Source organism: Cyclopterus lumpus, chromosome 18 (assembly GCF_009769545.1).
Source record: "Cyclopterus lumpus isolate fCycLum1 chromosome 18, fCycLum1.pri, whole genome shotgun sequence".
NCBI classification, from domain to species: domain Eukaryota; kingdom Metazoa; phylum Chordata; class Actinopteri; order Perciformes; family Cyclopteridae; genus Cyclopterus; species Cyclopterus lumpus.
Window position 1 is genome coordinate 9,028,825 of NC_046983.1, and position 12,356 is coordinate 9,041,180.

Here is a 12,356-nt window from a genome sequence, read left to right on the forward strand (position 1 = left end):
TTGTTGTCGGTGCGGGCGTTGTTGTAGGTGTCGGAGTTGTTGTTGGCACCGACGTTGTTGTAGGTGCGAGAGCTGTTGGCAGGGCGAGCGTTGTTGTTGGAACCGGTGTTGTTGTAGGTGCGAGAGTTGTTGTTGGCACCGGTGTTGTTGTAGGTGCCGGAGTAGTTATTGGCACCGGTGTTGTTGTAGGTGCCGGAGTTGTTGTTGTTACCGGTGTTGTTGTAGGTGTGAGAGTTGTTGCAGGGGCGGGCGTCGTTGTTGGCACAGGTGTTGTTGTAGGTGCCGGAGTTGTTGTCGGTGCTGGCGTTGTTGTTGGCACGGGGGTTGATGTAGGTGCGGGAGTTGTTGTCGGCGTGGGTGTTGTTGTAGGTGATGAAGTTGTTGTCGGTGCGGGCGTTGTTGTAGGTGCCGGAGTTGTTGTTAGCACTGGTGTTGTTGTGGGTGTGAGAGTTGTTGCAGGGGCGGGCGTCGTTGTTGGCACAGGTGTTGTTGTATGTGCCGGGGTTGTTGTCGGTGCGGGCGTTGTTGTTAGTGCGAAAGTTGTTGTTGGCACGGGTGTTGTTGAAGGTGCGAGAGTTGTTGTCGGCGCAGGCGTTGTTGAAGGTGCAAGAGTTGTTGTTGGTGCGGGAGTGTTTGTAGGGGTGGGCGTTGTTGTTGGCACCGGTGATATTGTAGGTGCCTCTGTTGTTGTTGTTGTCACGTGGGTTGTTGTAGGTGCGGGAGTTGTTGTTTGCGCAGGCGTTGTTGTCGGTGCCGCCGTTGTTTTTGGTGCGGCTGTTGTTGTCTTTGCGGCCGCCGTTGTTGGTGCGGCTGTTGTTGTTGGTGCAGCCGTTGTTGTTGGTGCCGGAGTTGTTGTAGGTGCCGGAGTTGTTGTTGGTACTGGGGTTGTTGTAGATGCGGGAGTTGTTGTCGGCACAGCTGTTGTTGTTGGTGCGGGAGTTGTTGTAGGGACGGGGGTTGTTAAAGGTGCGGGAGTTGTTGAAGGTGCGGGAGTTGTTGTCGGCGCAGGCGTTGTTGAAGGTGCAAGAGTTGTTGTTGATGCGTGAGTTGTTGTTGGTGCGGGAGTTGTTGTCGGCGCAGGCGTTGTTGAAGGTGCAAGAGTTGTTGTTGGCACGGGGGTTGTTGTAGGTGCGGGTGTTGTTGTCGGTGCGGGCGTTGTTGTTGGTGCGGGAGTTGTTGTCGGCGCAGGCGTTGTTGAAGGTGCAAGAGTTGTTGTTGGCACGGGGGTTGTTGTAGGTGCGGGTGTTGTTGTAGGTGCTGGAGTTGTTGTCGGTGCGGGTGTTGTTGTAGGTGTCCGAGTTGTTGTTGGCACCGGCGTTGTTGTAGGTGCGAGAGTTGTTGTCAGGGCGAGCGTTGTTGTTGGAACCGGTGTTGTTGTAAGTGCGAGAGTTGTTGTTGGCACAGGTGTTGTTGTAGGTGCCGGAGTTGTTGTCGGTGCGGGCGTTGTTGTTGGCACGGGGATTGTTGTAGGTGCGGGAGTTGTTGTCGGCGTGGGTGTTGTTGTAGGTGATGGAGTTGTTGTCGGTGCGGGCGTTGTTGTAGGTGCCGGAGTTGTTGTTGGCACTGGTGTTGTTGTGGGTGTGAGAGTTGTTGCAGGGGCGGGCGTCGTTGTTAGCACAGGTGTTGTTGTAGGTGCCGGGGTTGTTGTCGGTGCGGGCGTTGTTGTTAGTGCGAGAGTTGTTGTTGGCACAGGTGTTGTTGAAGGTGCGAGAGTTGTTGTCGGTGCAGGCGTTGATGAAGGTGCAAGAGTTGTTGTTGGTGCGGGAGTTGTTGTAGGGGTGGGCGTTGTTGTTGGCACCGGTGTTGTTGTAGGTCCCTCTGTTGTTGTTGTCACGTGGGTTGTTGTAGGTGCGGGAGTTGTTGTTTGCGCAGGCGTTGTTGTCGGTGCCGCCGTTGTCGGTGCCGCCGTTGTTGGTGCGGCTGTTGTTGTTGGTGCGGCCGTTGTTGTTGGTGCCGGAGTTGTTGTAGGTGCCGGAGTTGTTGTTGGTGCTGGGGTTTTTGTAGATGCGGGAGTTGTTGTCGGCACAGGTGTTGTTGTAGGTGCCGGAGTTGTCGGTGCCGCCGTTGTTGCTGCGGCTGTTGTTGTTGCGGCTGTTGTTGTTGGTGCTGCCAATGTTGTTGGAGAGGCTGTTGTTGTCGGTGCGGCTGTTGTTGTTGGTGCCCGAGTTGTTGTTGGTGCTGGGGTTGTTGTAGATGCGGGAGTTGTTGTCGGCACAGCTGTTGTTGTTGGTGCGGGAGTTGTTGTAGGGACGGGGGTTGTTGAAGGTGCGGGAGTTGTTGAAGGTGCGGGAGTTGTTGTCGGCGCAGGCGTTGTTGAAGGTGCAAGAGTTGTTGCTGGTGCGTGAGTTGTTGTAGGGGCGAGCGTTGTTGTTGGAACCGGTGTTTTTGTAGGTGCCGGAGTTGTTGTCGGTGCGGGCGTTGTTGTTGGTGCGAGAGTTGTTGTTGGCACAGGTGTTGTTGTAGGTGCCGGATTTGTCGTTGCCGCCGTTGTTGGTGCGGCTGTTGTTGTTGGTGCGGCTAATGTTGTTGGGGAGGCTGTTGTTGTCGGTGCGGCTATTGTTGTTGGTGCCGGAGTTGTTGTAGGTGCCGGAGTTGTTGTTGGTGCTGGGGTTGTTGTAGATGCGGGAGTTGTTGTCGGCACAGCTGTTGTTGTTGGCGCGGGAGTTGTTGTAGGGACGGGGGTTGTTGAAGGTGTGGGAGTTGTTGTCGGCGCAGGCGTTGTTGAAGGTGCAAGAGTTGTTGTTGGCACGGGGGTTGTTGTAGGTGCGGGTGTTGTTGTAGGTGCCGGAGTTGTTGTCAGGGCGAGCGTTGTTGTTGGAACCGGTGTTGTTGTAGGTGCGGGGGTTGTTGTCGGCGCGGGTGTTGTTGTAGGTGCCGGAGTTGTTTTCGTTGCAGGCGTTGTTGTAGGCACCGGTGTTGTTGTAGGTGCGGGAGTTGTTGTCGGCGCGGGCGTTGTAGGGGCTATAGTTGTTGTTAGCACGGGGGTTGTTGTAGGTGCGGGGGTTGTTGTAGGTGCCGGAATTGTTGTCGGTGCGGGCGTTGTTGTAGGTGTCGGAGTTGTGGTTGGCACCGGCGTTGTTGTAGGTGCGAGAGTTGTTGTCAGGGCGAGCGTTGTTGTTGGAACCGGTGTTGTTGTCGGTGCGGCTATTGTTGTAGGTGCCGGAGTTGTTGTTGGTGCTGGGCTTGTTGTAGATGCGGCAGTTGTTATTGGCACAGCTGTTGTTGTTGGTGCGGGAGTTGTTGTCGGCACAGCAGTTGTTGTCGGCACGGGAGTTGTTGTCGCCACAGCAGTTGTTGTAGTGGCTAGAGTTGTTGTAGGTGGGGGAGTTGTTGTTTGCGCAGGCGTTGTTGTTGGTGCGAGAGTTGTTGTTGGGTCGGGAGTTGTTGTAGGGGCTGGCGTTGTTGTCGGCACCGGTGTTGTTATAGGTGCCGCAGTTGTTGTTGGCACGGAAGTATTTGTTGCCACTGGCGTTGCTGTTGCAGCTGTTTCGGCTGTTTGTGTCACTGATATGAGTTTTTACAAGAAAGATTGAATGAGATGTCGGCAAAAACACTACCGTAACTTTTTTGTTGTTGTTGTTGTTCACTAGAACCTTTAACTGTATTTCATGAAGAACCTTCATAAGATTTGGATTTAACATCAAACAACTTACCTATCAGAATCAGGATAATAGATACTATCTTTTCGACATCCATCTTGTCTAAAATAAAATATTACAGAATTCTTTTAGAGACACATTGTTTTAAAACCGTTTCTCTATGTTTTAAATAAGACGATATCTGCAGCAATCAACTTTTTTCTGTTTTTGTCTTTCTCTTTGTATTTCAGTTTTAACAAATGATAATTATCCAGTACTGTATCACATTTTTGACAAAGATTTCTACTTACATTTGTCTTCTGTACCAATAATTCCTGCCGTGCCAATAATTCTCATGTATTAGTACTTTTCAGGTTTACGGTGTCTTCATACCCAAAGCTGTATATGTTGTCCACGCTGTCCAAAGAAAGGTTAAAGGATAATTGTTTAATAATCGAATCATATCCCTCTTAATCGGACTTGAATCTTCAATTGCCTTGAGATCACTACACCTAGAATTCCATGAATTTACATTTGGACAAAAAAAAATAGATTTCTAGTGACGTGCAGCATTAAAAAATGATTTGTTTTATACAAACATATTATATATATATACATATATATATATATATATATATATATATATATATATATATATATATATATATGTATATATAAGTTTTCAAACTAAATATATACATGGATGATAAGAAAATGAAAGTACAAAACAAGAAATTATCATCTCACCTTTTTTTAGTTCTTCTCGTCACTGTATAAAAATTATTTAAAGTTTATTTAATTATTTTTATTGAAGCTTTTTCTTAAATTGATCCTTGCCCAATATGGGTAAATCGGCTTCCTGTCGGTAGCGCAAGTAGAGTGTACAAAAACGTCACAAAAAAAGATTAAATTGCCTCCTAAACGCACAATCAACTCTTGCAACAATACCTCTTTCAGTTTTTATGGACAAATGTCCTGACAGTATTATCAATAGATTCAAGAATGTACTTACCACAAAATGATAAGATATAAGACGAAGAGTTATGAATTCCTCCTCTTTTTCTGCTTTCAATGTTTTAAACTATGTCAGTGTCACAGAATTTGGTCCAGGTCACATATGTCGCAGTGCAAACCTTTCCCCTTATGTGACATTCGACATCTGTGAAGGCGTTTATATTGAAACAGAACAAAAGTTAGTGATGTAACTCATAGATATCTTTTTCGATCTATAAGTTTGTTGTCTTAAAATCAAAGGACACTCCTGTCTTTTGTCCTGTGAATTTCTGGTGCATTCCACCTAAGTGAATGTTGAAAGAAGTTCTACCAGCATGACAGTAAAACAAGGAAATAAATAAATCTACTAGTGACATATATAATAATATGATGGAAAACCAGTAGAGGATACAGCGTAAAATTATTTGTTATTATGTCATACTTTTTCAGTACTTTCCAGCGGTAGATAAGATTAATTCTTAATAATATTATTTGAATTAACGCCCCTTGTACCTGAATGATTGACATAAAATGGATTGATGGATCAACCAAAATATAACATTTTAAACTTTAGCTAAAGTTGATAATCATGAGTCAGTGAGCTTCCTAACTGTAAGAATAATAATAACAATGTATCCTGTGGAAATTCTTCTCTGCTTTTTACCCATCCTTAGTTATTGCAGTGGGCTACAGTGAGGCGCCCAGGGAGCAACTGGGGATTCAGTGTCTTGCTAAAGGATGTGCAAACTATGGGGAGAGTGGGGGTCGAACCAGCTACCTTGTGGTTGTGGGACAACCACTCTTCCCATGAGTTACAGCCACCCCACTAGCTTACAGTGTTTACTCCATGTCTGATGGTGCTAACTGAAACTATATAAAAAAAGGTTTAAACTCCCGCCTGAACATACAATCAACTAATTGATAGAAGAAAATAACTCATTTATAATTTGACCTTTATCTTGTCTCTTCCTCTAAGAACCATCCTCCTTAATTATATGAAGACCTAATGATTTATTTACTTATAATATTAATTAATAGAAAGATATAAGAGGAAACCTTCTAATGTTTCCTTTCTATCTGCTTCTGTTTTTAACAATTATAGTGTCTTTTAATTCAATTTCTCCTCAAATTTGTAATTTGCCTCAGAGGGCTTTAAAGTACCCCACTTCGGATCAGGAAAAACTCCCCCCAAAAAACTGAAAAAAACCTTTCACGGGGAAAAAAAGGGAAGAGACCTTCAGTTAAGCAACAGAGGAGGATCCCTCTCTCCGGATGGACAGAAGTAACATATGTCAGGTGTACAGAATGAACAATGTTACAGAGTTACAACACATTCAATGAATCTGACAGAAATTCTGAACAATGAGTAGTCCACGATCCAAATAACCACACTTCATTTAAACAGAAGGAGGCACGGCGAGGAAGGCAGGGCCAATGAGGCAGGAGGCCAGGCTTTCACCCTGTGAGGCGAGAAGGCACAACAAATCCGGGGTGGAAGTAGAATTAGTAATGTGCAATGAATGATGTGAATTTGTCCAGAAGGAGAGAGAGAAGAGGAGAGAAGAGCTCAGTGTATCCTAAGATGTCCCCCAGCAGCCTATAGGCCTCTAGAAGCATATCTAGTGGTTGGACCAGAGAAAACCTGATTCAGCCCTAACTATAAGTGCTGTTAAAGAGGAAAGTCTTAAGTCTACACTTAAATGTGGTGACTGTGTCTGGGGACTGGAAGTGGAAGCTCGTTCCATAAAAGAGGAGCTTGATAACTGGCTCCCATCTCCCTGGCTCCCTCTGGCTCCCATCCTACTTGTTAAGACTCTAGAAATCACAAGTAGCCCCGCATTTAGTGAGCGCAGCTCTCTAGTGGAGTAACATGGACTATAATCTCTTTAAGATATGATGGTGCATCACCAATTAAGGCTTTGTAGGTGAGGTGAATATTTTTTTATGTGATTCTTGATTTTACATGGAGCTAGTACTGAGCAGCTAAAACAGGAGAAATGTGATCTCTTTTCTTAGTTGTCGTGAGTACCTGAGCTGCAGCATTCTGGATCAAGACTTGCAGTAATCTAGTCTGGAAGTAACAAACGCATGAACAAGCAGTTCATTCCAAAGGTTGAGAGCCACAGGTTAATAGTCATTTAGGCACTGCTGTCTTTTTTAGGGACAGGGATGATGGTGACTGTTGAAGCAGTTGGGAACACTCTGCTGTGACAGTGATGTTACAATACATGTGACAGTGACAATGAATATCAGTTAGCTGGTTGGCACATGTTCGAAGTGCACAAACAGGAAATGTATCATCAGCTTTTCTCATATTTACTCTCATCAGGGTTTCTTTCACATCTGCTGTGGATACTGACCATGGACGGTTGTCTGAAGGCGGGGCAGGCTTGACAGCTTACTTTTTGTTGAGGAGGTCAAAGTGAGCATAAAAGGTGTCATGGGAGATCTCCTTTTGTAGCTTGGACTCGATCGCCTGTTTTATATGTCATAACAATTTGACACTGGAAATTGAAGTTAAAGCTCAACATGGATGTTAGGTTGGTTTGGTTTATGTTTATTATCAAGTGTCTTGAACAACATCAATAATATCTTTCAGTTAAGTTTTGTAATTTTCTTTCAAATTAAGCCTACATTATCTTGTAACTTACAAAAATATGCAGTGACCTTCTATCCTGCTATTATTAAAAACAATGTATTATCAGGATGCATTCCTTGTAGCTTCAGTGACGTCTTTGGCTACATAGTCTGTCCCTGTGTTGTTTTTGCATTGCACTTCCTCATGCTCACCTGTCAATCAAACAGTGTTGAGAATCCTGGGACATAATTTAAAAACAGCTAATTATGTACATATATCACCATTGAGACCAGAGTTTTGTGACAAGAACAAAAGCTTTGACTTTATAGGCATTATAAATAATTGAGTCTAATATTCGTTGATGCTGGTTTTGATGCTGGTGGTTACTTTTTAGTTGGAGCTGATTTAAGAAACAACGTTTCTCTCTGGCTGCTTGGTAGTGTTTGAATAGACAAGAATCTCAAAATCTAAACTATGCAACACTCCCAGTTCTCATGAACAAACCTGATTGACTCGCACAACAACAGTTAAGACCGAATGATTGTCGGATGCTATTGTGAAATGTAATAAAAGGAAACCACAGAGCAGGGTTTGATTGTCTGTTAATATAAATGATGGTTTAGTTAAGGCTCCTGACATTAAACATGTCCGGAGATACTTTCTCTTTACCTACCAAAATTGCAAAACATCACACCAGTGACAAATTAAATTCTTAAAATATTTTGTATTCTGATCATTGTAAAGACAGAAATTGCATGAACAAAATACATGAATAAACTTTATATGAATAAGAAAAGTGATGTATATCATGGCAGCACAAAAATAAACTACATGTCTTCCTTCATTTAATTTAAGACACTTGTTCCCTTCACAACGCTCTTTGGTATTGATATGCAATGTTATGTCATGCCATGTGTTAAGTGAAACCTAAACATGAATTCTAGAAGTATTTATTCGAGTCCAGTGAAATATAAAGCTAAAACTGTATTCAGACAATGGTGAGAGCAATTTAATGGTTATACTTCCCAGCGTGACTGATTTTACTTGGTCCTGTACATTCCCATCCGGAAATGTGTTCAGATCGACAGATACAACTAATCCACTATAATAAATATATGCAGTAAATGCAAAGTTAAATTTAAATACAAAGTTAATCCAAGCTTTACAATGTCCTTTTTCATGCCAGTGATGGCAGTCATGCAATAATGGCTATTTTGTATTTATTTAAACCTTTATTTAACCAGATGAATCCCATTGAGATTTAAAATCTCTTTTTCGCGGGTGACCTGGCCAAGACAGGCAGTAACATAAGAAACACATAGTTACAAACAAAAAACACAGAACAAGACAAGTTAAAAGAAACATTGACATTTTTGGGAACCTGCCTCCATTTCTTTCATTTCACATTTAAAACCAGTAAGTGGTATCAGTTCTTTGAGTTTCAAAGTATTCTGCAACATATTCCAGGATGAAGGTGCAGAGTACACAAAAGCCCTTTTTCCCATTTCCGTTCTGGCATTTGGAACAGTGAGCATTAAGAAGTCCTGAGAACGCAAAGAGTATTGTCCAACACTTTTCTTCATGATGAAGACACACAGGTAGTTTGGGCGTAGACCAAGGATTGCCTTATAAATGAAGCGCCTACAGGTGGCCAAAGGAGGCCATCCTACCCGAGAGTATAACTCACAGTGGTGAGTCAGAGCTTTACAATTCCTAATGAAACGCAGTGAAGCATGGTAAGCCGTGTCCATCATACAAAGACAGTTAGCAGAGGCATAGATATAAAGAAGATCACCATAGTCCAACACAGGTAAAAAAAAAAGTAGCAGCAACTAATAAACTAATTCGACCTATTCAAACAGGAACGATGATGCTATTGCTGGCTTGACAGTAGCAACGACATCAGCACAAGGAAGGATGCAGTTATGAGACTGATCTGAAAAGTGGTTGTATTCAATATTGCTTACGTGTGCCATCCACAGAAATGGAGTTGGTGTCAATGCTGAAGGCTGTGATGTTTAAAGCTGCTTAAATGTAACTAGCACTAGTACAGTGTTTGCTCCAGGAGTGAAGGTGCTGAGAAAAACCTCAACAAAAAAGAACAATCCCCCTTTTAGTTTGTATGGACCAATGTCCTGACAGTATTATCAATATATTTAAGAATGTACTTACCCAAAATGATAAGATTTAAGATGAAAAGTTATGAATTCCTCCTCTTTCTCTGCTTTCAATGTTTTAAACTATTTCTGTCTCATATTTTAGTCCAATTAACATCTGTCACAGTGAAAACCTTTCCCCTTATGTGAGCCCACATCTATGAAGGCCTTTATGTTGAAACAGAATGAAGGTTAATGACGTAACTCATAGATGTCTTTTTTTTTTGCATTCAAGCTGTCAGTCCTTCGGCTTAAAAAACACATTGAAACATTCTGAACAAATATTGCAAAATGTATTTGAGAGTACAATCTACATAAACTTTTTAGACAGTTGAGGTGTTCTGGGCCTAGTGAAATAACGTCAGTTTTGTCTGAGTTTAACATCAGGAAGTTGCAGGTCATCCATGTTTTTATGTCTCTAAGACATACTTGGAGTTTAACGAGCTGGTTGGTCTCTTCTGGTTTGATCGATAGATATAATTGAGTATCATCTGCATAACAATTAAAGTATATGGAGTATTTCGTGATAATATAGCATATATAAAGTAAATAAAATTGGTCTGATATTCAAAGTGGCACCTTTTAAGAAAAGGACTAGGGCTGCCAACAACACTTCTCCGCTGTCTACTCCTTAAGACGGAAATGTCGCACAACAGAATGGTTATGGAAAGCCGCTGGCCTAGAAGTGCATCGCACATATCTGAAAGATCTCAGAGTTTCTTTTATACTTGTCGTGAAGGAAGCTACAACTAATCACTTTGCTAACTTAACTTCTTCCTCAGAGAGAAATATTTTGTTTGACACAACTAACACCATTATTTCACTGTCAAATTACAAAGTTCAAAATGAATACATAATTTCACTGCTGGTACCTAAAAATGCTCATAGTTGCAGAAAAACTTTGACTTGAGAGGCATTATATATAATTGACTCTGACAATCGTTGATGCTGGTGGTTACTTTTTAGTTGGAGCTGATTTAAAAAACAATGTTTCTCTCCGGCTGTCTGGCAGTGTTTAAATAGACAAGAATCTCAAAATGTAAACTATGCAACACTCCCAGTTCTCATGAACAAACCTGATTGACTCGCACAACAACAGTTAAGACCGGCTGATTGTAGGATGCTATTATGAAATATAATTATAGGAAATCAACAGATTGTCTGTTAATATAAATTGTGCTTTAGTTAAAGATCCTGACATTAAACATGTCGAGATATACTTTCTCTTTACCCACCAAAAGTGCAAAACATCACACGAGAGACAAATTTAATTCTTAAAAGATTTTGTATTTTGATCATTGTAAAGTTTCTATATGAATACACTTTATAGGAATAAGAAAATTGACAGTGCAATGTTTTGACATATATGCCGTATATATCATGATGATAAAACTCTAGACCTATTTGGTTCACGGTTGGTTCCACGACTCATGATGAGCTGCAGTGTTGTTCCTTCAATTAGCTTAAAACACATGTTCCCTTTACAATATCCTCTCGGATATTGCTATGCAATGAATTGTAATGATATGGAAAGAAATGAAACCAAACATTTTACGTGCATTTTAGGACGACAGAAGAAAACCAAAAAGACTATAACTTCATAAACGTTTGAAATCTAGAGCTACAACTGCATTCTGATGACGGATTTCACTTGTTTATGTTTTGGCGTGACAGATAAGAAAAGATTAGTGTCATTAAGTTAAATATTGCTAGAACATCTCAGGGCTTAATGGTAATGTGTGTGGCTTATTAGTCTTGATGTGTCGTTCTGCTTGGTGAATGATCCTGAAAATTCCCAACAAGAAACATGTTCATATTGACATTAACCTAATCCACAGTCATAAATATGTGCAGTAATTGCACACCAAAATGTGATAGTAAGTTTTTCTGAAGCTGTACAAGACTTCTTCGACAAGAATCAAGAAGTCATTTTTCATGCCAGTGATGGCAGTCATTCAATAATGCCAATTCAAACGGTAATCAGCAATGATGCTATTGCTGGCTTGACAGGATCCATGACATCAGCACAAGGAAGGATGCAGTGATGAGACTGATGTTGTGGCTTACTCCACTTGAAACCTCTGTAAAGATTGAGAAAAGAAAACAAGACATTGCTTTAAAAAATAAAGAAACAAATCTGTAATGAAAAAGTGGTAGTATTCAATATTGCTTACGTGTGCCATTCACAGAAATGGAGTTGATGTCAATGCTGAACGCTGTGATGTTTGAAGCTGCTCCGACCAAAACATTTCCAATCTGAGTGCCAGTAGGAGCAGATGTTGATGAAAATGCAATGACTAAGATTTGGATGATTGATCCATTACTGCAAAAGGAATTACAAAATATGATATTGTTTCATTTGTATAAATTCATGATCAGTGCTCTTAGGATTTTATCATCATAACATGCACAATTACCTGAATGAATTCACTGTGATGGTGCGGAACGAAGAAAAAGCTTCTCTGTAGAAAGGTCCAAGCTTCAAAAATACAAACAAATAATTTGTGTCTACATTTATTTCATTTGCTTCTGATTCTTTACTTGTGCATTGGCTTTTTAATTCACCTACAACTGCCGGTAGTAACACTATTCCAATGTGTTCAATGACTACCAGATAATTTTCCTGTGTTTAATAGTTTTTAATTTGAAAACTCATCACCGGGAATAAAATGCCCGTTTTTTGCTATAATTTTTAAAATCTAATCTTATCATCTAATACTTACTGTTGACACTAGCAATGTGGCTCGCGCTTGAAACGCTGCAGATGACTGATCCAGCAAGTCACTTGTAAATGTATCTTCTGGAGATCTGAAAGTCAATTGCCGTATTATGACTGCTTCAGCAGTTGTAGTGGTAACTGTAATTGCAGCACCGGTAGCTGAAGTTGCAGCACTGGCAGCTGTAGTTGCAGCACTGGCAGCTGTAGTTGCAGCAATGGTGGGGGATGCAGTTGTCGAATTTGATGTAGTTGTTTCTTCAGTAAAAAACAAAAAAATTATGGAATAAACAAACAAACACATTGCAACGTGAGTATATTTTAGCTAAATCACG

The 12,356-nt window shown here is 41.5% G+C and overlaps 1 long non-coding RNA gene across 1 annotated transcript; it reads right to left on the minus strand.

Moving 5' to 3' along the window:
* Window positions 1-3,379: 3,379 nt before the first annotated feature.
* On the minus strand, window positions 3,380-4,710 carry LOC117747673. The gene is made up of 4 exons (XR_004611457.1): window positions 4,591-4,710; window positions 3,890-3,995; window positions 3,654-3,701; window positions 3,380-3,504 (listed from the first exon to the last, which is right to left on the minus strand). It is a non-coding gene; the product is annotated as an uncharacterized LOC117747673 (long non-coding RNA).
* Between the last annotated feature and the right edge of the window lie 7,646 nt (window positions 4,711-12,356).